Source organism: Camelus ferus, chromosome 9 (genome assembly GCF_009834535.1).
Source record: "Camelus ferus isolate YT-003-E chromosome 9, BCGSAC_Cfer_1.0, whole genome shotgun sequence".
In the NCBI taxonomy this organism is placed as follows: domain Eukaryota; kingdom Metazoa; phylum Chordata; class Mammalia; order Artiodactyla; family Camelidae; genus Camelus; species Camelus ferus.
The window spans coordinates 76,919,231-76,939,796 of NC_045704.1; the positions used below are offsets into that span (position 1 = coordinate 76,919,231).

The following is a 20,566-nucleotide window of genomic DNA, read 5'->3' on the forward strand; positions in this document are numbered from 1 at the left end:
AATTCAGCTTTAGGAAGTAGAGGAGTGAAATTTGAAAACACTTTAAAAAACAAAAAGCAACACCTAAAACTAATACAGTGTTATACGTCAATTATACAGCTCAGTAAACCCGGGCGGAGATGGGGGCGGGGAGGAGACGCAAGGGTTTTTGCAGAAAAGATCAACGCTCGTTCAGGGGGGCAGCGGTAAAAACAGGGGCTACTTTGCTCTACAGCTTAGTGTGATCTGCCCTTGATAAACCTTAGGGCGCATCTGCCATCAGCACTTAACAGAAAAACCTCAGGCCCCCTCCCTCTCACGATGGATGCAGTTACAAGGCTTGGGGATTATTGCCAAGGTAAGGCAGAACTTCTTACTGTGTCACATGGGATAAGGGAAGGACCACTGGACTGGGAAAACACCGGGCAAGGTCCTAATCCTTCAGCAGGGTAAACTCAGAGATGTGGCATAGCCTCCCTGGGTAGCTTCTCCTCAGTAAAAAGAGTAGGAATATGCGCCTCCTAACAGCCAGGTCATGTACTGTGTATGAAAGATCTTAGTGATTTGAAGTGCCAATCAGATGAGACACTGTGATAATTCTCTGTTCATCCACAGCTGCTTATAGAAACTACCACTGTATCCCTAACATCTGCGGAGAAACAACGCTGTACTTGTAAGTAAGGATCTCCCCACATCTTCTAAATCACTAAACAAAGACTAGTTTCAACAAAATCTAGGAACTCAGACCTTGGGTTTACCTCTCTTCCTACTGTTTTATATATTTAAGACATATGCAGATGTAGAGTTTGTAAGCTGAGGACTGCCTGTTTAGTAAAATCATCTTGAAACTAATTTATTTGCTTATTTTACTTCCAATTTCCAGTTTTGTTAAGAATTTGTCTCTTCCTTTGGAAAGGCCTTCAAATGTCGTCAAAGTTTCTATCTGTCCTTAAAAACCTCTTTTAATCCCTATTGTGGATACTCTGTACTTGGAGAGGCTGCTTGAAATGGTCGTCTCAGACTTGTGTTATTTTCTTCTCCTCACCCTCCCTCTGCTGCCCCTCTTCCTCTGTCTTCTTTTTCTCCTCCTCTTCATTTCTTTACTTTTTAAAAAAGTAAATAGAGAAATTACCTATCAAAATTTTGACTGAGAAGACTTATGTTCACATAAAAGCTTGCACCAGAATGCTTATAGCAGTTTTCTTCATAATTGCCAAAACCCAGAAATAAGCAAAATGTTCTTAAATGGGTGAATGGATAAGCAACTTGTATTGCATTCATATAATGGAATACTACTCAGCAATAAAAAGGAATGAACTGCTGATGCATGCAACAATACATTATATGACATTCTGGAAAAGGCAAAACTATAGAGACAGAAAACAGATCAGTGGTTACCAAGGGCTGAGGAGCAGGGGATGTTGACTATATAAGAGCACAAGGGAGCTTTTGGGGGTGATGGAAGTGTTCTATGTTTTGATTCTGCAACTGTATGAGTTTGTTAAAATGCACAGCGCTATGCACTAAAAAGGTTTAATTTTACTCTGTGGAAATTATACCTCAATACATGACTTTAATTAATATCTGACTTAAACATGAGTAAAGTGGAATAAGAATTCTTAGCTCAAAAGATCACTGTGAAAATCAAAATAGCTTATGAAGGACATAAACTTCAAGCCTTGTTACACATAAGTGTGGCTGCAGATGAGCAGCATCAGTATCACTTGGGAGCTTGTTAGGAATACATCTCAGGCCCCTCTCAGGCCTCCTAAATAAGAGTCACACTGACACAAGAGTCCCAGGTAATCTGTCAAACGTTAATGTTTGAGAAGCTCTGCTAGTATAAAGTAATCCTACCAAAGTGTAGTTTGCACACTGATGCCAGACTGCAAGCTGTTACCTGTTCACAACAAGGTAAATCAGAGATTAAAAAGAAGCATTTAGAAACTTAACAGCTGTTTGATAGAGTAATCTCCTGTTTGTTGAATCTAGTAAAAACTCAAGGCTTGTCTGTTTTATTTGAATTTTCTAATAATTTGTTTTCACTTTGTTTTTAAAAAAGAAAAGTATCCATCTGCAATGAATTAAGAAAACACTGTTACCATACCAAATAAAGGCATAATTAACAATAACACCTTCCTGCATGAGAAAAGAAAATGTTACACAGACATTTAAACATCTGCATCCCTACCCACTTGTATGTTGTTAATTCCCAAAGCCCAGTGGTTCCTCTAGAGGCCAAGAGTAGAAACCCTGAACTCATTCACTTCCTTAACCCAATTCATTTCTGTGGTCAGAAGTCTGGGGTTCAGCTTGCTTCCATTTTTCCCAGCATCTAGTCTTCTCAAGCACTACTGTTTTCCATTGGAACAACCTTTGAACTTAATCCATTTTATCTGTTTTGGTCATTGAAGACCTCTTTCAACACCTACTTTGAATACCTTAAAGTTAAGGTGATCTGCTTAAATAATCATCCTAGATTATCATAGTTTTAGCTGGTAAACACTTTACCTTTTTAATCTACTGGACAACTTAGTTATTGGTTGGTTGCTAATAAGACCAGTCTCAGCTTGTTCACAAGGACCTAGTCGAATTTCAAAATCCTGGTCTTTGCTGTCTCAAATCTAAGTGATCACAAAGTGGACTTTCTAAGAGAGTTTGATTGGCTCAGTGTAAAGCCATTACCATCACTGGAAAGATAATTTTATCATACAGTGAGTTTCAAATGTGAATGTTCTAGTAGTCTTTAGGGAGACAATAATCATCTTAAGAGTTGACTCATTTATCACATTAAGATAAGTGGATATTCTCCCCAGATTTTCCAAGTCATTTAGGAGACAGAATTCCAGATAAGAAGGTGAATTCTGTCTCTTGTTCAGCCTATCCACTATTCCCAACCCTCCCAAAAACAAATGCAGACCACTCTCAATCATAAAAACATGGCACTTAATTACAGGAAAACTGCCACTATTAATAAATCATATAAACAATCCCCATTTCAAAAGAGTTGTGTCAAATTCAAACTGGCTTCAAAAACCACATACCTCATTACTTTGAAAATACCTATGTAAGAGACTATGTTCAGATCATTTCAGTTTGTGAATGTTTATGTAAATTTTGCTCTGAATACTGATAGATTTCAAATGAAAACAAAAATTTCACATCTATTGAAGAATCAATAATCACAAAATTTGGATCCATATTCTATACTTACATACTTACATTTTTGTATGTAAAGCCTCTCCCTCCCTTCCTCCCTCCATCACTTCCTTCTGGAATCACTAGTTAAAAGCCATTAGCAGGCTTGAGGAAAGCTGCCCAGAAAGGGTCAAAGCTCAAGGAAAGAAGGTAGCTGAGCAGGGCAGCAGCCTAAAGGCTGGAAGATTGGTTACACGCAAGTAGATCATGCATATAATAAATGTACTGAGGATAAGGAGAGCTAGGCTTCTTACTGTCAGATAAATGAGCTACACATATGCAGAGACGAAAGCTAGAATGAACCCTACAGTGTTGGATTTGAATTAGTGGCATTGGTGTGAATTTACAGTTTTAAATATTTTTAGATATAGAAATACAAAGGGGTCTCCGTATACTCATGGAGCATACACTGTAGTCAGGGGAGACAAAATAGTATAATCATACCTCCAGGGTATGATTAACATAATCATAATAACGTAACCACAATAAATTTGGGTCATATAAGTAATGAAACTAAGAATCTACAAAACAAAAATTTGCTCCTCTAGCATTTATTTGAACAGTTTCCCTGTGCAGACAGAAATTTCAGGTGCACATTTCCATTTTAAAGTGTTCATCACTCATATTTAAAATGGAACTTTTTGCCTTTTTTTTTATCTTTCATACCTTTTTGCTCTATATACTCAAAAACTAAATGTCTTTTACATTGTTTCCTTGTATCTTCATAATACCTTCAAATTCATGATTACTTGTTTCTTTGTAGTAATGTGACTGTACTTGTATCAAATAGTTTGAGAGCAATTCAATTTGCAGAAAGTCCAACTTTTTAGTACATATTCAAAGTGTTATTTTCCTTTTGAAGGAAAAGCAAGCACTGTTGGTAAAATGGCCACAATGTAATGTTGCCACCAACTCGGTAGAGGGTGCTGTAACTTAAAGATGGAGAATAGCTTTGAGATAAACAGTAAAAGCAGAGGGGAATGCAGGCAGATCAAAGGAAAGAAGGAAGATTAGTGCATCTTTATGTTTTTAGTCATCAGTATAGTTATGGATCCTTAAAATGCACTAACAAAATATACAGAACTAAAATATTATTTAAAACCTGGGTATAACACAACATTTTTTTTTTTTTAAAAAATATTCTCTGTCCATATTCATTTACTATGTACTTCAATAAAACTACAGTAAATCAACAGAAAATGTAATATATTTTAAAAGTATTTTATATTGCAAAAAGAATACTACATCAGCATCTTCCATCAATTACAAACTCAAAAGTTTTATCTGGAGTCAGGAATTTTATAATCTCTGTGAATGATTTCTCAGTGATTCGGTCATCTATTTAAGCCCTGAAGAATATAACTTTGTGCTACAAGAAAAAAAAAAGAGGCAGGCAATGGTTGAATTTTGTTTTATAATCCTTTAAACCTTCTGTTGTCAAAATGTAACACTTTTTAAAGTTGTTATAGTGTTGAACTTCATTATTATTGTTGATTTTAATTAACCCTCCCTTTTAATGTCTTCAAGTATCTCCTAGATGTTGACTCTGTATAAGGCATTATGTTACGTGTATATATAGTAAATCCGTAGTCATATTGAATCCTAACTTTTATACTTTCTATTTCCTAAAAAATATTTTAAGAAATTTAGTAGGCCACAAAGAGATAGTGTTTGGAGAGTCCAACTGCCAGAAACCCAATCTGAGCTAACTTCTGCAAGAAGAGAAGGACCATAGCTGGAATGCAGGTGAAACAAGAACCATGAAGGGGAACAGCCTCATGATTCTGTATCTTATGTCTCTGCTCCTGCCTGTCCTGCTTCCACCTTCTCCCACAATGCAGATCAGTTTTCTTCACATAGGAGGAAACATGGTCATAACTGCTCCCAGTTTTCTATCTCACTACCTCAGGTACCGGAGACAGGCTTTCGTAAAGCTCTTTCTGGTACTGATTCTCCAAACCCTCACGAGGGACTCATTGCCTTAGGTTAGGTGCTCACCCCTGGAGCAGTGAACAATGTCCGTGGGCCCACGATTTTGTCAGTGCCTTGCAGTTCCCAGTGAATCCAAATAAGAAAGGGGAGCAGTACGTTTCTCTGGAAGAGGATATAGATGTACAGGTAGATTTCTCTCATTAAATTTAATTGACTTGGGTTTTAGTCTACCAGATTATATGTCATTTGTCAAACGTTCAAAAATCAGTTCCACTTGAAAACAAATCAGAGAAATACAAGCATCTGTGAAACTGACTTACTTAAGTCAATGGCAAAAATGAGATTCCATTAACAAAAAGCAAGTTTAAAAGCAACTTCATAGAAACATAAATTTTATATAAAGTAATGCAGAATTAACAGGCTGTTAAACAGAAGTTTAACAAAGATACCAAGAAAACATATGTCCTATTACAAAATGAGCTGCAAGGCCATAAAGCAGAATTCTCAAAGGAAGTGGTGATAGAAAGTGAGTTTTGTGGCCCTCGAAGCCCTCACCCACATTGAGAGTAAAAGGGGTTGGATTTAAAGAGGATATTTGGAGAGAGCTGCTACTGTACCGAGTGCCCTCTTCCACTCACCCCTACCTCCCACCCAGGGGAAGGGATACCTGCCCCTCACCTGCAGCCTAGGGCAAAGAACTCCAGTGAAACTATCTGAGAAGTTTAAGTCTCACGGGTTTTGAGGACACAGTGGACTGCTGTCTGATTCATGTTTAAGAAACGTGTGCTAACCATTCTCACAATAAAGTGAAAGAGAAGCTGTTGTCTTAAGCAAGTTACACTCCCAGAGTTTGTGGAAACAAAGAATATATGAATATTTCTCCTGTACCAGAGTGGGCTGTGAAAAGAGAGCCAAGGTGGAGTTATCTTAGATTCTGCATAAAGGGGCTAAAGTGCCGTTTGAAGAGAGAAACTTCAGCAGAAAAAAAAGAGGTGGAGGCACCATCAGAGGTCTAGAGGTTGAAGGAGACGTAAGTGACCAGCCAGGGAGAGTGCATCTTATCCAACAAGAAACTACAAAAGAGAATTTCCCAGTATCTGGGTGGGTCTCCAAAGAACCCAGAAAAGAACCAGTAAGACAAAGAAAGAGCCGTACAAGATGTCAGGGCAGAAAACTCAGTGCTGCTCATGACTATGAATCAGGTAAGAACTAACCCACTGGCCCTTTCCTCTCCTTTCTATTCTGCTGTGACTCTAAAGGGTTAGCAAGCTAAAGAAAGTAAATCCTGCAAGGGGAAAAAGGAGAAGCCAAACATGCCCCTGTCTCTCATTACAGGCCTTTCTTTGTCCGCAGCAGGCCTGAGCAGAGGGAGAGGAGACATTTTAGCTTTAAATAGAGATTGAAATTTTGATTATACTGGACCAAACATATTAATTACTTTTTTGAAGAACATTTTATTAACTGAAAGTGATAAGAAAAGTTGTGGTACTTGTCCTAAATTTCATCTAGAACAAGGGAAGAACCAGTCCCAAAAATGAGTTCAGAGTGACTCTGGGAAACGGTTACAAAGACCTAGTAATTATATCCCACAAGTTATGCTTGTTTCCGTACTTAAAATATTCAGCTACAGTACCACCTCACACCTGTTAGAATGGCAATCATCAAAAAGACAACCCGTAACAGGGTGCCGGCAAGGATGCGGGGCGGGAGGTGGGGAAGGGAACCCTCCTGCACGATTAGTGGGAGGCGGTGGGTGTAGCTCAAGTGGTAGAGCACATGCCTAGCATGCAGGAGGTCCTGGGTTCAGTACCTCCTCCAAGAATAAATAAATAAGCCTGATTACCTCCCTGCCCCACCTCTCACCCCACCTCCTCACAAAAAACACTATTAGTGGGAATGTAAACTAGTACAGCCACTATGGAAAACAGTATGGAGATTCCACAAAAAAATTAAGAATAGAAAATAGGATTACCATATGACCCAGTTATCCCACTTCTGGGTATTTATCCAAAGAATATAAAAACACTAATCCAAAAAGATATATGCACCCCTATGTTCATTGCAGCATTGTTTAAAATAGCCAAGATATGGAAACAACCTGAGTGCCTATCAGTGGATGAATGGATAAAAAAGATGTCGTACACACACACACAATATGGAATATTACTCAGCCATAAAGATGCATGGTGATAGAAGGAAACTAAACTTTAGTGGTGAGCACACTATAGTGAAGACAGAAGTAGAAATATATGTTGTGCACATAAACTTATATAATGTTATCAACAAATGTTACCTCAGTAAAAAATAAATTCAAAACATATTCAGCTACAACTATCTCAGAGAATGCAGAAATATTTAAGAGAAATTAATGGAGGCAGCTGTTAGAGAAACATCCTAAATTCTAGGTACTTTACATATATTATTCTCATTTAAGTCTCATCACAATCCTCCAAAGCAGGAATTCATACCCCTTTTCACATATGTGAAACCTGACTATCAACAAGATTGAGTGACTTTCTCAAGTAACAGAGTCATGATTCATGTTCATATTTATCTGGTCCCAACAAACATGTACTTTCTAAACATCGCCTTACTTCCCATTTCCTTCTCTTAGAGGTCTTTAACGTCCAGCAAGTTTATCTAAAATCTCTGAGCTCTAGTTTCTTTTGACAAGATTGGATTAAAAATGCCCATTTTGCCTTCCTTCAGGGACTATTGGAAGAATCATGAGATAATATACTATAAGAGAAGAAGAGCAATACCTTATTGTTCCTTCTTTTGCAGACAGAACTGTATTGGAGGTAATCATATTTGGGGGGATTATAAATCATAATATAAATTGTTCAGATACTACACTAAAAGCCATTATACCTTCTCTGAAGAAATATTCGAAGTAGAAATGATCTAAAAACATAATACCATTACCAAAAAAAAAAAAAAAAGGTAGAGAATGGAGATCATTTGTTTTCACTTGCACCACTGAATCAAAAAATGTATTTGGAGTATACAAATCATTGCCAACCAAATCATCTTGGTTAAAGTAATGCACATTGCACATGAATGAATTGGAGTAAGTCTGGCCACTACGTGCATCTGTTTGAATTTTCTTTGGCCAAATTTGTTAGACCTCAGAAGAACTTCCTGTTGTCTGCACGACATCCTGCACAGACTTCCTGGTAGCCTTCTGTGATCTGACAGGGTGAGTAACTGAACATTAACAACACTTCAGTTTGCACTGAGGCATTACCAACCTCTCCCTAGGAAAACAAAGTTTATAATGAAGAGATGATGACTAAGAAAATCAGTTACTATGAAATTACTAAATTTTTTTAAAGTGTATTAAAATATGCCTATTTTATTCTGTTCAAATGCTATTTAAGGCATTTAGTCTCAAATACAAGGCCCCATTAGCCACCTGTGTTATATTAGAATTTTTTCAGCCATCTTAAAATTCTCTCCTTTATACCAACTTGTTATTTTTAAATGACCTATATAATTTAATTTCTGATTACAAAATAATACATATTTATTGTATGGAAAATAGCAGAAGGAAAAATACACATGCTGTCACTGTCTAGAGATTTAATTTAGATGTGTAACCTTTCAGTTTCTGTCTCTCCCTCTCTCCGTCTCTCCCTCCCTCCTTCCTTTCTCTTTTGTATAACTGCTTTATTGCATATTCCTTTTTTGATTAAAGTAAACTCAGGTTATATGTACTATTTTGAATACTGGTTTTCCTAGTTGATATATTGTAGAAATTTTCCCATTTCATTAATATTCTCCTATATCATTTCAGAGAACTGCTTAATATTGTACTGTGTTAGATTTAAACTAGTATTTTGTTAAACATATTCATTATTACAGTTCTTTGCTATAATAAACAATGAAAAATAAGCACTTTCTAAAAGGTAACTCTTTTTTAATATCCATGATGACTTCCTTGAGATAAATTTAAACTGCTCCATTACGGCTTGTTCTGCTTTTGCTAAGTATTGTCAAATTGCCTTCCAGTAAGTTTGGACTAAGTTACATTTCCATAGACAGCATATGAGAGTATTTTATTTAATTAAAAAATGCAAGTACTAGGCACTAGAATATTACAAACTTCCTTAATTAAAGAGATTAAAACTGTGTCTTACTTTGATCCACAGTACTTTGAGTAGTATTGTTTTAGTTTTTACGTAAATCTACAATCTACTTCAGCTAAACTTTCTGTGTATCATGTAAGGCAAAGGACATCAGGGTTCATATTACCCTATATGGATATCCAGTTGTTCTAGAGCCATTTGCTGAAAAGACTGTTTTCCCCCATTGAATTACCTTGGCACTTTATCAAAAGTCAATTGACCATGTATGTGGAGGCCTGTTCCTAGGAGCTCTCATTTGTTTCATTAATCTGAATACCTATCCTTATGCCAATACCACCCTGTCTTGTTATGGTAGCTTTAGAGTAATCTTAAAATCAGGTAATATGAATCCTCAAACTTTGTTCTTCAAAATTGTTTAGGATAGTCTAGGATATTGAGATCAGAGAACATACTTTGTATAGTTTTTCATCTTTTTAAGTGTATTGACCCCCTTTCTGACCTAGCATATGGTCTATCCTGGAGAATGTTTCATGTGCACTTAAGAATGTATACACTGCTGTTTTTGAACGGTGTGTTCTATATATGTTAGGTCTAGTTTGTGTATAGTGTTGACCAAGTCTTCTGTTTCCTTGTTGATCTCCCTAGGTGTTATATCCTTTATTGAAAGTGCATATTCAAGTGTCCAACTATTGTTGTTGAATTGCCTGTCTCCCTTCAGTTCTTGCTTCATATCTTTTGGGGCTCTGTTGTTAGGTATATATGTTTTTTATTGTTATAGTATCCTGATAAAATGACATATTTGTTATGAATGTTCCTCTTTATCTCATTAACATTTATTGTTTTAAAGTATTTTGTCTGATACTAGTATAACCACTCCAGCTCTCTTATGATTGCTATTTATGTGATGCATCTTTTTCCATCTTTTTACTTTCAACCTATTTGTTATCTTTGGATCTAATGCATGTCCCCTTATAGACAGTATACAATTGTATCTTTTAAAAATTTAGTCTAATAATCTCTGCTTTTGATTGTTTAATTCACATTTTATATTGTTATTGACACAGCTGGATTTATACCTGCCACTTTACTTTTGTTTTCTAGATGCATTGTGTCCTTTTTGTTCCTCTACTCCTTTTTTACTGCTTTATTTTGCATTAAGAGAATATTTTCTACATAAAACGCTCACATCTTAATAGGGTGTTAGTCCTATAAGGGATTTTTCTTTCATTAGTTCACTAAATACTCAAGAAACTTGTATTATGATAGGTTATATTGCTCTAACAAATAGGCCCAAAACTGTAACTGCCCAAATTTAAAAGTAATTATTTATAACTCATATAATAATAATGCACAGGTGTTCCAGGTCACAGGTAGCTCTCTTCCATGCAGAGTTTCAGGATATCTAATTTCAGCCCTAAAAGTTGAACACATCACTTCCATTCACATTCCATTGGAAATAGCTTAGTCACATGTCCATCCTACCTACCAGGGATGTTGAGAAATGTTTAGATGTAGTTCAAGGAAGAAGAGGAGACTAAATTTTTTTTTTTTTTTTGGACAGCTAGATATCTCTAACTTGGTACTATGAAAAAACTTGAGGAAAATTTTTCCTTTGTATAGTTCAATTTTCTGAAACTAACTTTATAATTTACAAGCAAAAATCTGTAGGAAGTTTTATTTTAAAAAAAAGAAGCATTAAGCAATACATATTTTTGCAAAAGCAAAATTATAGTAGGCTAAAGTACTACATTGCCTTAAAAACATTTTAGAGACTCACAAAATTTACAGTAGGCTTTTCTTTCTAGGATCACCTGTATGAGCTATTCCACTAAAGACTTTTCTATTACTTTCTGCTTCATAGTGTGTCTGCTGCACCACTACTTTGGCTACGCTTACTCTATCCTTCCCTGGTGTGGCGCCTGTACTATGAGGTTATTACATTCATATGGCATTCCCTTGACATAATCTACTTTCTTATGGCACAGTGTTCTATTGATCTGACTTTCTCAAGTGATAAGTTGAAATTTGATATTTTCAGACAGCCCTGTGTTTCCCTTAACCAGAGTCTTCTTTTAGCCATTCACAGAACCCACAGCTTTTGTAGAAGAAAGGGGCTTTTTCATATCCCTTCCTTTCAGATATTTTCAGTGATCATAGTTATTTTAAAGGAGATACAGCAGATGTTAGGTCAGAAATTAATTCCCTCCTCTTAAGGCGTTTTCTCTCTGATTGCAGACTAACTACCTTTGCTAAGGAAAAAAGTCTGCCAGGGCTTGCATCATAGTGTCCTCTAATAAAAAAATTTTAGTTTTCTTAAAGCTCAGTTTCTACTCTAGACAGCAAAGAAAGTCAACTACACTAATAGTTTATGGGAAAATCACACCAATGACAGTTTTCTCTTGTCTTCCCAGTAATAGGTCAGAGAATCCCACCCCAAGTGTATTACTCTCAGCTATTCAGGAGTCGCTCCCCACCTCCCTCTGTAGTTTATTATTAATATTCCATCAGCAATATTATTAATATAATTAGTATCATTATCATTATTACAATTATGAACTGGGCAGAAAATCAAATTATCTAGTGAAAAGATTTCACACAAACCCTGTAGCAAGTGAAATAATGTCCTTAGATTTTTTTTTAATGTATGTGCATCCCACCTTACCTTTAATTTTTCTAAGTGAATAAGGAGAGGAAAGATATCAGAGCTTCAAGTATGGGACCAGCTCAGTAGATGCTCAATAAAAGTAAAATCACCCTAGGGAGCAACTTGAAAATTTGTGGGGGAAATTTTTTAAACTACTTTTTAGTAAAAAATTAGCTTTAGAATAGTTTTAGATCTACAGGAAAGTTGTGAAGATAATACAGAGAATTCCCAGGTTTCCCCCATGCCCAGTTTCCCCCTGTTATTAACATTTTTAATTAGTAGGGTAATTTGTCACAATTAAAGCAACGAAACTGATAAACTATTAACTAAAGCCCATACTTTATTCAGATTTCCTTAGCTTTTAAGTTACTGCCTTTTTATTTTCCAAGATCCCACCCAAGATACCACGTTGCATTTAGTCATTATGTCTCCTTAGCTTCCTCTTGGCTTGACCATGAGAGTTTCTCAGACGTTCCGTTTTTTGACAGCTTTGACAGTTTTGTGGAGTACTAACCAAGAATTTTGTAAACTGTCTCTCATAAATTATTTGGAATTCCTCTGCAAAGAAGATGTCTATTCTTCCCCATTTATTTATTTTGTTCAATCATTTATTTACATCAGTATGGACTCATGAATATTTATTTTATATTTTGGGTTATAATCCAATACTACTTCATTAATTTTGTTGCTCAAATTTTTCCAGCTTTGGTGATTGGGAGCTCTTTCAGTGAAGTTCTGAGCCCCTTTGACAGATCTCCTTCCAAGAGTGCATGTGTGGGGGTTTTGGAGTGTTGCTTGATTTGGCTGTGTGAACACTTCTTTACTTTCTGGCACTACAAGTGCTTTAGGCTCATCATAGATATTTACTTCCCCAGTCCTAGAATCAGTTATTTCCCCAAGGAGTCCTGCTTCCTTTACTGGAGAACAGTATTAGAAACCAAGATCTGGGCATTAGGTATGCTCCTTGCTAACTACAAATGTTCCTCATTTGTAAATATCTGTATCTATATTAAGATAAACATGAGTTCTTACTGATGCCTCCAACACTAATCCTTACCACCTAGAACTTTCTAGCCTCCTGCCCTTGTTTATCTATAAACTCCCACTCCAACAGTGATAAATGTGGCCCCCCACCATCTGCCATCATTTGCTTAACTGTTACATTTCAGTATTTACATACAGTGGTTTCAGAATTGTTAACCAGTGCCCCTGTGGGAAGCAACTTTTATTAACCAGAGTACAGTGAGTACAGTGCTCATGTGCAGTCCCTTTTCCCCCTAGTCTCACAGACTTGTGGGAGCACTTCTGATTGTCATAATGTTTGTAGGGGTGGCTCTGACATTTAGTGGGAAGCGCACAGGAATACTAAATGTCCTGAAATGTGATCCACAATTCTGCACAAAACATTGCATGAGGGCCTTTTTAATGTCCCACTGAACATTTATGCAAGTAAAAATCTGTTTACTATCTATTTTTGCACTGTTAAAATTTTCATCAAACATTTCAAGAATGTAGCTATCTTGTAAATCAAAGGGAAATTATACTTCTTTTGTTCAGAATGTTACCAAGAAATGTTTGCCATTTTGGAAAATAATGTCACTGATGGCAGCACTGCTTGTGGTATTTGAGCTGCCAAAGCAACATCTGTGTTACTCTGCACCTGTTGTTGTCACACGTGCAGTAATTCTATGTATATATACAAATATGCTCATTTATCCTTTATTTCAAGATGTTGACTACAAAGAAAAAGTGTCTGAATATTCCACTGAATCTATTTTGTCTTTCTTGGAGTTCTGGGTTCCATTGGAATGATGTAGGTGCTAAGTTCTGAAATGTCCTACTTCTCCTAGAAACATGAGGAAAAGGAAATAAAATCCTTCAAACTACATTTCAGTGAAAACAGGAGGCAGGGAAAATCTGAAACTCAAAATTGGGCATGAGTGCTGCCAAAAGTAGGGCCCACGAGAAGCTGGCATAGGAGTTGGTGAGGCATGTCCTAGGGAAGAACAGAGGACCAGAAGCAGGAGATCTCAGAAAGCGCAACAAAATGTTGTGTTTCCGGAAGAGGGCCCTACGCGGAGAAGAAACTACTGTGGGCAAGACCGAAGCTGGATAGGACAGCACGGGGAGAGGCCAGCAGAGAATGCTCAGAAAACACTGCTGGGTTGGGGCTCTGAAGGGGCAGACTTCACAAAGGTGTCACACACTAAAACTTCTGAAAGTCAGTGCAGCAGCCTGGAAGGTGATTACTTTGTTTCTTGCTGATGAAAATCTACAAAGAATGTGTGGGAGCCCAGGAGTCCTAAACTAGGCTGGGTTCTGAGAGCAAGAGGGGATATGACTGTGTGAAAGGCAGCTATTTTAAATTGTTCTCCTCAGCTATGAAGCTTGGAAAGCTATACTGGCTTCCCCTACCAACTCCACTGGGACTTCTAATTCCAACACAGAAATTTCCATCTCTTTCAACTATGATTAACAAAAATGAATATGCTCAGCATTTATACTAAGGTATTACAGCCACATCTTGAAGATATTGTAGGTTCAGATCCAGACCACCACAATAAAGTGAATATCGAAATAAAGCAAGTCTGCACCCCAGAGTTCATAGCAGCAATAACCAACACATGAAAGCAACTTAAATGTCCATCGACAGATAACTGGATAAAGAAGTTGTGGTATGTTTATACAATGCCATAAAAAAGAATAAAATAATGCCACTTGCAGCAACATGGATGGACCTAGAGATCGTCATTCTAAGTGAAGTAAGCCAGAAAGAGAAAGAAAAATACCATATGATATTCATATGTGGAATCTAAAAAAAAAGAAAAAAGAGGACACTAATGAACTCATCTACAAAACAGAAACAGACTCGCAGGCATAGTAAATAGTCATGATTACCAGGGGAAAGCAGGTGGGAAAGGATACATTTGAAAGTTTGAGATTTGCAAATGTTTGCCATATATATAAAAATAGATTTTAAAAAGATTAAAAAACAAATTTCTTCTGTATAGCACAAGGAACTATATTCAATATCTTATAATAACCTTTAATGAAAAAGAATATGAAAATGAATATACATATGTATATGCATGACTGAGACACTGTGCTGTACACCAGAAATTGACACATTGTAACTGACTGTACTTCAATTAAAAAAAAAAAAAAAAAGAAAGAAAGAAAGCGAGAATAAAGTTTTTGGTTTTCCAGTGCACATAAAAGCTAATGTTTACACTATACTGTAGTTTATTAAATATGCAATAGCATTATGCCTTAAAAAAGTACAGAGCTTAATTTAAAATACTCCATTGCTAAAAAAATGCCGTCATCTGAACCCTCAGCAAGTCATAATCTCATTGCTGGTGAACGGTCTTACCTTGATGTTGATGGCTGCTGACTGATCACGATTGTGGTTGCTGAAGGTGGAGTGGATGTGGCAATTTCTTAAAATAAGACAGCAATGAAGTTTGCCACATCGTCTCTTCCTTTCACGAACTACTTCTCTGTAGCACACAAAGCTGTTTGATAGCATTTTACCCACACTAGAACTTCTTTCAAAATTGAGGTCAATCCTCTCAAACCTGTTGCTATTTTATCAAATGAGTTTATGTAGCATTCTAAATCCTTTGCTGTCATTTCAACAGTCTTCACAGCATCTTCACCAAGAGTAGAGTCCATCTCAAGAAACCATTCTTTGCTCATTCATAAGAAGCAATCCCTCAGCGGTTCAAGTTTTATCATGAAATTGCAGCAATTCAGTCACATGTGCAAGCTTCACTTATAATTCTAGTTCTCTTGCTTTCCACCATATCTGCAGTTCCTTCCTCCACGGAAGACTTGAACCCCCTAAAGTCATCCATTAGGGCTGAAATCAACTTCTTCCTAACTCCTAGTTAATGTTGATATTTTGACCTCTTCCCATGAATCACAAATGTTTTTAATGGCATCAAGAATAGTGAATCCCTCCAGAAGGTTTTCGATTTCCTTTGCCCAGAGCCATCAGAGGAATCACTATCTACGGCAGCTATAGCCTCACGAAATGTATTTTTTAAAGAATAAAACTTGAAAGTTGAAATTACTCCTAGATCCATGGGCTACATAATGGCTGTTGGGTAAGCAGTCATGAAAACAACATTAACATCCCCATCAGAGCTCTTGGGTGACCAGGTACATTGTCATTGAACAGTAATATATTGAAAGGAATCTTTTTTTTTTTTTTTTTCTGAACAGTACGTCTCAACAGTGGGCTTAAAATATTCAGTAAACCATACTGTAAACAGATGTGTTATCATCCAGATGTTGCTGTTTCACTGATAGAGCATTGTCAGAGTCAATTTAGCACAATTCTTAAGGGCCCTAGAATTTTTAGAATGGTAAGTGAGCATTGGCTTCAACTTCAGGACACCAGATGCATCAGCCCAGCCCCTAACAAGAGAGTCAGCCTGTCCTCTGAAGCTCTGAAGTCAGGCATTGGCTTCTGCTCTCTAGCTGCCAAAGTCCTGGATGGCATCTTCTTCCAATAAAAGGCTGTTTCATCTACACTGAAACTCTGTTGTTTAGTGTGGCCCCGTTCATAATTATCCTAGCTAGATCTTCTGGATGACTTGCTGCAGCTTCTCCATCAGCACTTGCTGCTTCACTTTGTACTTTCATGTTATGGAGATGGCATCTTTCCTTAAACCTCATGAACCAATTGCCACTTATTTCAAGGTAACATTCCTACATATATTTTTAAAAGAAAAAATATAATGGAACAATTGAAGAAAGACTATAATAAACAGACAGGAAAAAATGGGAAACAGACGGCCAAACAACAGGAGGTTGTGACTAGATGACACGAAAATGTGAAGTGGGAATTGACATAACTCAAGAAAGGAACAAAAGAAAAAGACTAATTTGGGGTTTTAATTTGAAGGCAGTGGATATCAATGCTGCTGTCCTGAATTTGCCTGTCCTGGTTTCTCAACCTTTTTCCCCTACTCAAGGAGTTTAAGGGCATTTTGAAGATCTGTGTGGCCTTCTCTGCCAATGCTGCCTGCTCTGTTCTGTTCTTACCTGTAGTAGTCAGCTCAGGCTGACATGACAAATAGCAGAGACTGGGTGGCTTAAACAACAGAAATTAATTTTCTCACAGTTCTGGAGGCTGGGAAGTCCAAGATGAAGCTTCTGGTTAGTTCAGTTCCTGGTGAGGACTCTTTTTCTGGCTTGCAGACATCTACCTTATTATTGTGCTCTCATATGGTAGAGAGCGAGTGAGAGCTCTTCCTTTTCTTATAAGGCCACAAATCTTATCAGATTAGGGCCCTATCTTGACCACCTAATTTAACCTTAAGTACCTCCTAAAAGCCCCATCTCCAAATACAGTCACATTAGGGGTTAAGGCTTCAACATAGGAATGTTGGGGAGGGCACAATTCAGCCCATAGCATTACCCATCCTTGGAAACTCACTAGCCTTCAAAAACAAGTTTTTCTAGACTTCCAGACTGGAATTTTTATAAACAAAAATTCTTGGATGAAGCAGAGCAAATGATAAGGTGCCCAGCTTCATTTCTGTCTCAATGTAGTATTGTTCTAAGAGTCTTAAACAATCCCCCAGGACTTACGTTAGATCATTGTACTACTGTATATAATAAGTATATAGAAAGAGCACTAGCGTTGTATCAACGGAACTGAATTTTAATTACTGTGTTACCTTGGATAAATTACTTATCTCTGAGTCTGTCTTATTTGTAATATTTATAAAATAGTGATGACCTATTTTATATACATTTTGAGAGAATTAAATGAGACAAAGTATGTTAAAAAAAAAAAAAAAACACCTGGTGGGATTGCAATAAATTGCAGTTACCTTTTAGTTTATAAAGAAACAAAGATTAAAAAGAAACAGGTTCACTCTATGCAGAGTCAAAACTTAGTTATTAGTGGTAAGAGAGCTCTAACAGACTAAGTTAGACTAACAACTTATTTCCCTCTATCTTAGGAACATTTTAGGCCAAAGTCCAAACTGACTGCTGTCTACCTAACATGAGAAGAAACAGGAAATAAACAGTGCCCCCAAGTCCATGACTTGGACGTCAGATGGAAAGAACCTTGCAGCTGAAAGACAAAAATGTCAGGTATAAATACTCTGCCTGCAGAGTAGTCAGTCATTGTGAAGCCAGGCCCCTCAAAGTGGTCCAGCTCCAGTACAGTTCTCCCCTGTGCCTGCCAAGTTAAGACCTGGCTCCTTCCCTGCCAATGGCTTACCAGGGGGCGACCACCTTGGTACATAAGTGTACATTACATAAATGATCTAGATCATAACCAGTATTACAGGTGCCTATTTTTGAAGTCTAAGTGTGTCTTACTAAGTCCACATGTATTCTCGCCATACTGGATGGATTAATAAAATGAGACTTATATGGCTGTTCATGTATTATGAAGCAGTTTCATATTCTTTATCTCATTTGGTTCAGAAAACAATTCTATCAATAAGGTTTATGAAAGGCAATATTACTGTCCTCACTTAAAAAATATGGAATATGAGACTCAAAGATTAACTGAATCTCCAAATAGTAAAGATAAAGAATGATAGAAACAGGACTGGAATTGAGGTCTTTCTGAATCAAAGTATCCTTACTTCCTACCTCAGCACAATACACTATTTCCCCTAAAAGTATAATATTCTTACATAAGGTTTGTAATTTTCAAAAGACTTCCATATTCCTTATCTCATTTGAGCCTCACAAGAGCAGGCATATGTCTACACAGAAAAGGAACATGAGAACTTGGGTCTGGATGAGGTGAAGGTTAGAACTGAGATCCGTGCATAAAGCTGTAAACCTCAAAGGGCTGTATCTGCAGATGAAGAGTCAGGTTCAATTTATAGCTATCTATCTGAGATGAAGTCAGAAATTTCGGAGGAGGAGAAAAGGCTCTCAAGTTCTCCAGTAACAGGGTAGGCGCCAGACAACTGGCTAAAGTACAGGGCAGGTCTCTTCCCAGGTGCCAGAGCAGAGGGGAGCCAGACAGACTGCTCCCCTGTGTCCCACCGTTCCCATGGTGGTGTATGGTGGACAGCTGTCAGTTTAGAGAACTATGAGGCTCCTAATAGAAGAACTTTAGCTTCATGCTAAAGCTTCTACTGTTCTTTATACACCTGACTTGGCATAGCACCTGGCACGTATGTGTTGAACTATAAACCGACTGACCGCTGGTGGGAGACTAGTGGTGAGGATGTTCCCGCTGTTCTGCCAGTCTGGACTCCTTTTGTTCTGGGGCACAGCAAGGCTGCTTCCATAAGGCTGATAATCACTAAGAACATCTAAGAAGGGACTCAGACAAGGCAGAGACGGACACCCTCTGAACAGCTTCGAGGGCAATTCATTACTCCAGTTTCATCCATCAGTCTACCATGATCATCCCCAAGGAGATCCATCCCTTTATGAAAAATGGAAGTGGAGAATCATGCAGTGGACTGATTAACCCCCTGTAAAATTACAAAGAACTTGAAAAGTTCTTTATTCAAGATTTTTTCCACATACCTACAACAGATTCACTAATGTCTGAAACTGGATTATTGACAAAATTAGACCCTAATCTAGAAATGAGAGTAATAAAAATAGTCTGTTTCCTGAAATGTTACAGACTTTGAGAACCTTTGGGTGCTTTTGGGTTTTACAAGGGTTTATAACCACCTTTTCAGCATGTTATGATCAACATGCTATAATTTTCTCAACTTCTCTCTCCAAAGTGAATAGAATAATATACTGTCTTTTTAATATGCAGTCTGAGGAGAGTGAGAATACAAAGAAGTTTTGCCTTGCCTTCAGGAACACAGGCTTTGCACAAAGCTAGAGAAGTAGGTGCCCTGCTAGAGGACTCTGGAGCTCTTAAGGCTTACTGCTCTCCTGCGGACTGCGAATAAATTCCTGAACGGCCTCTGTGATTATCTGGGGAGTCCTTTACCTTTCTGTGTGAAATCCAAGGATTTCTTGGAGTTAAAAATTTCAAAGGACACTTAATCCCAAGCATCTCCAGATCATCATTTCTGCTATGGTCCTTCTATCTTTAATTCATATTACTAAGTCTTTAGTGTAACCACTCCTTAACCTATCCAGTAATCTTAGTTATATCCTATAACATGCTCTTAACCCTCCGGAGACCATGAAACAGAATTTCACTCATCTGCATCACAGCACTGCAAGGTAACCCACGAAGGGGCAGATCTTTAAGCTCTAATGGTATCTGAAAAACTGCAGAAGGGTGCCTCAGTGTTAAATTCAACTTCTGACACCACAGATCCTATAATATTGTCCAGGTATTTTCTTCTGTGGCAATCAGGCAAGATCTCTGGTGTTTCTTCAAGATTCACTCCAACTCCCAAGTTTCATTGTTCGAGGTACACTGTGATAACAATTTTTACATAACGGTTACCCCTCAAGCATCCTCAGTATCTAAGAGCAGGCCCGGACTCAACCTCAGAGAACTGAGAGGCTGTACCCTAAGGACAATGGGCTAAATCATCACTTCATCACTTCAAGAGATTTTATAAAATATCTAGGCCATAGCTGAGGTCCTGGCTGACAGTAGGCCTTCATGTAAAAAAGAGGCTGGCTCTGAGGGTGTGGGATGAGCGCAATCCTTAAAGAGGGAGGAAATGTTAGGCTATCTGTTCAAGGCACTTGCCTCTATAAACTTAATTTCCTCATCTGGAAACTAGGATAATCATCTCAACATTCTATTGTT

At 37.4% G+C, this 20,566-nt stretch overlaps 1 pseudogene; it reads left to right on the forward strand.

The window, feature by feature from the left end:
- The window catches only part of LOC102506458, a 39,546-nt pseudogene that overhangs the window by 382 nt on the left and 18,598 nt on the right, over positions 1-20,566 (forward strand).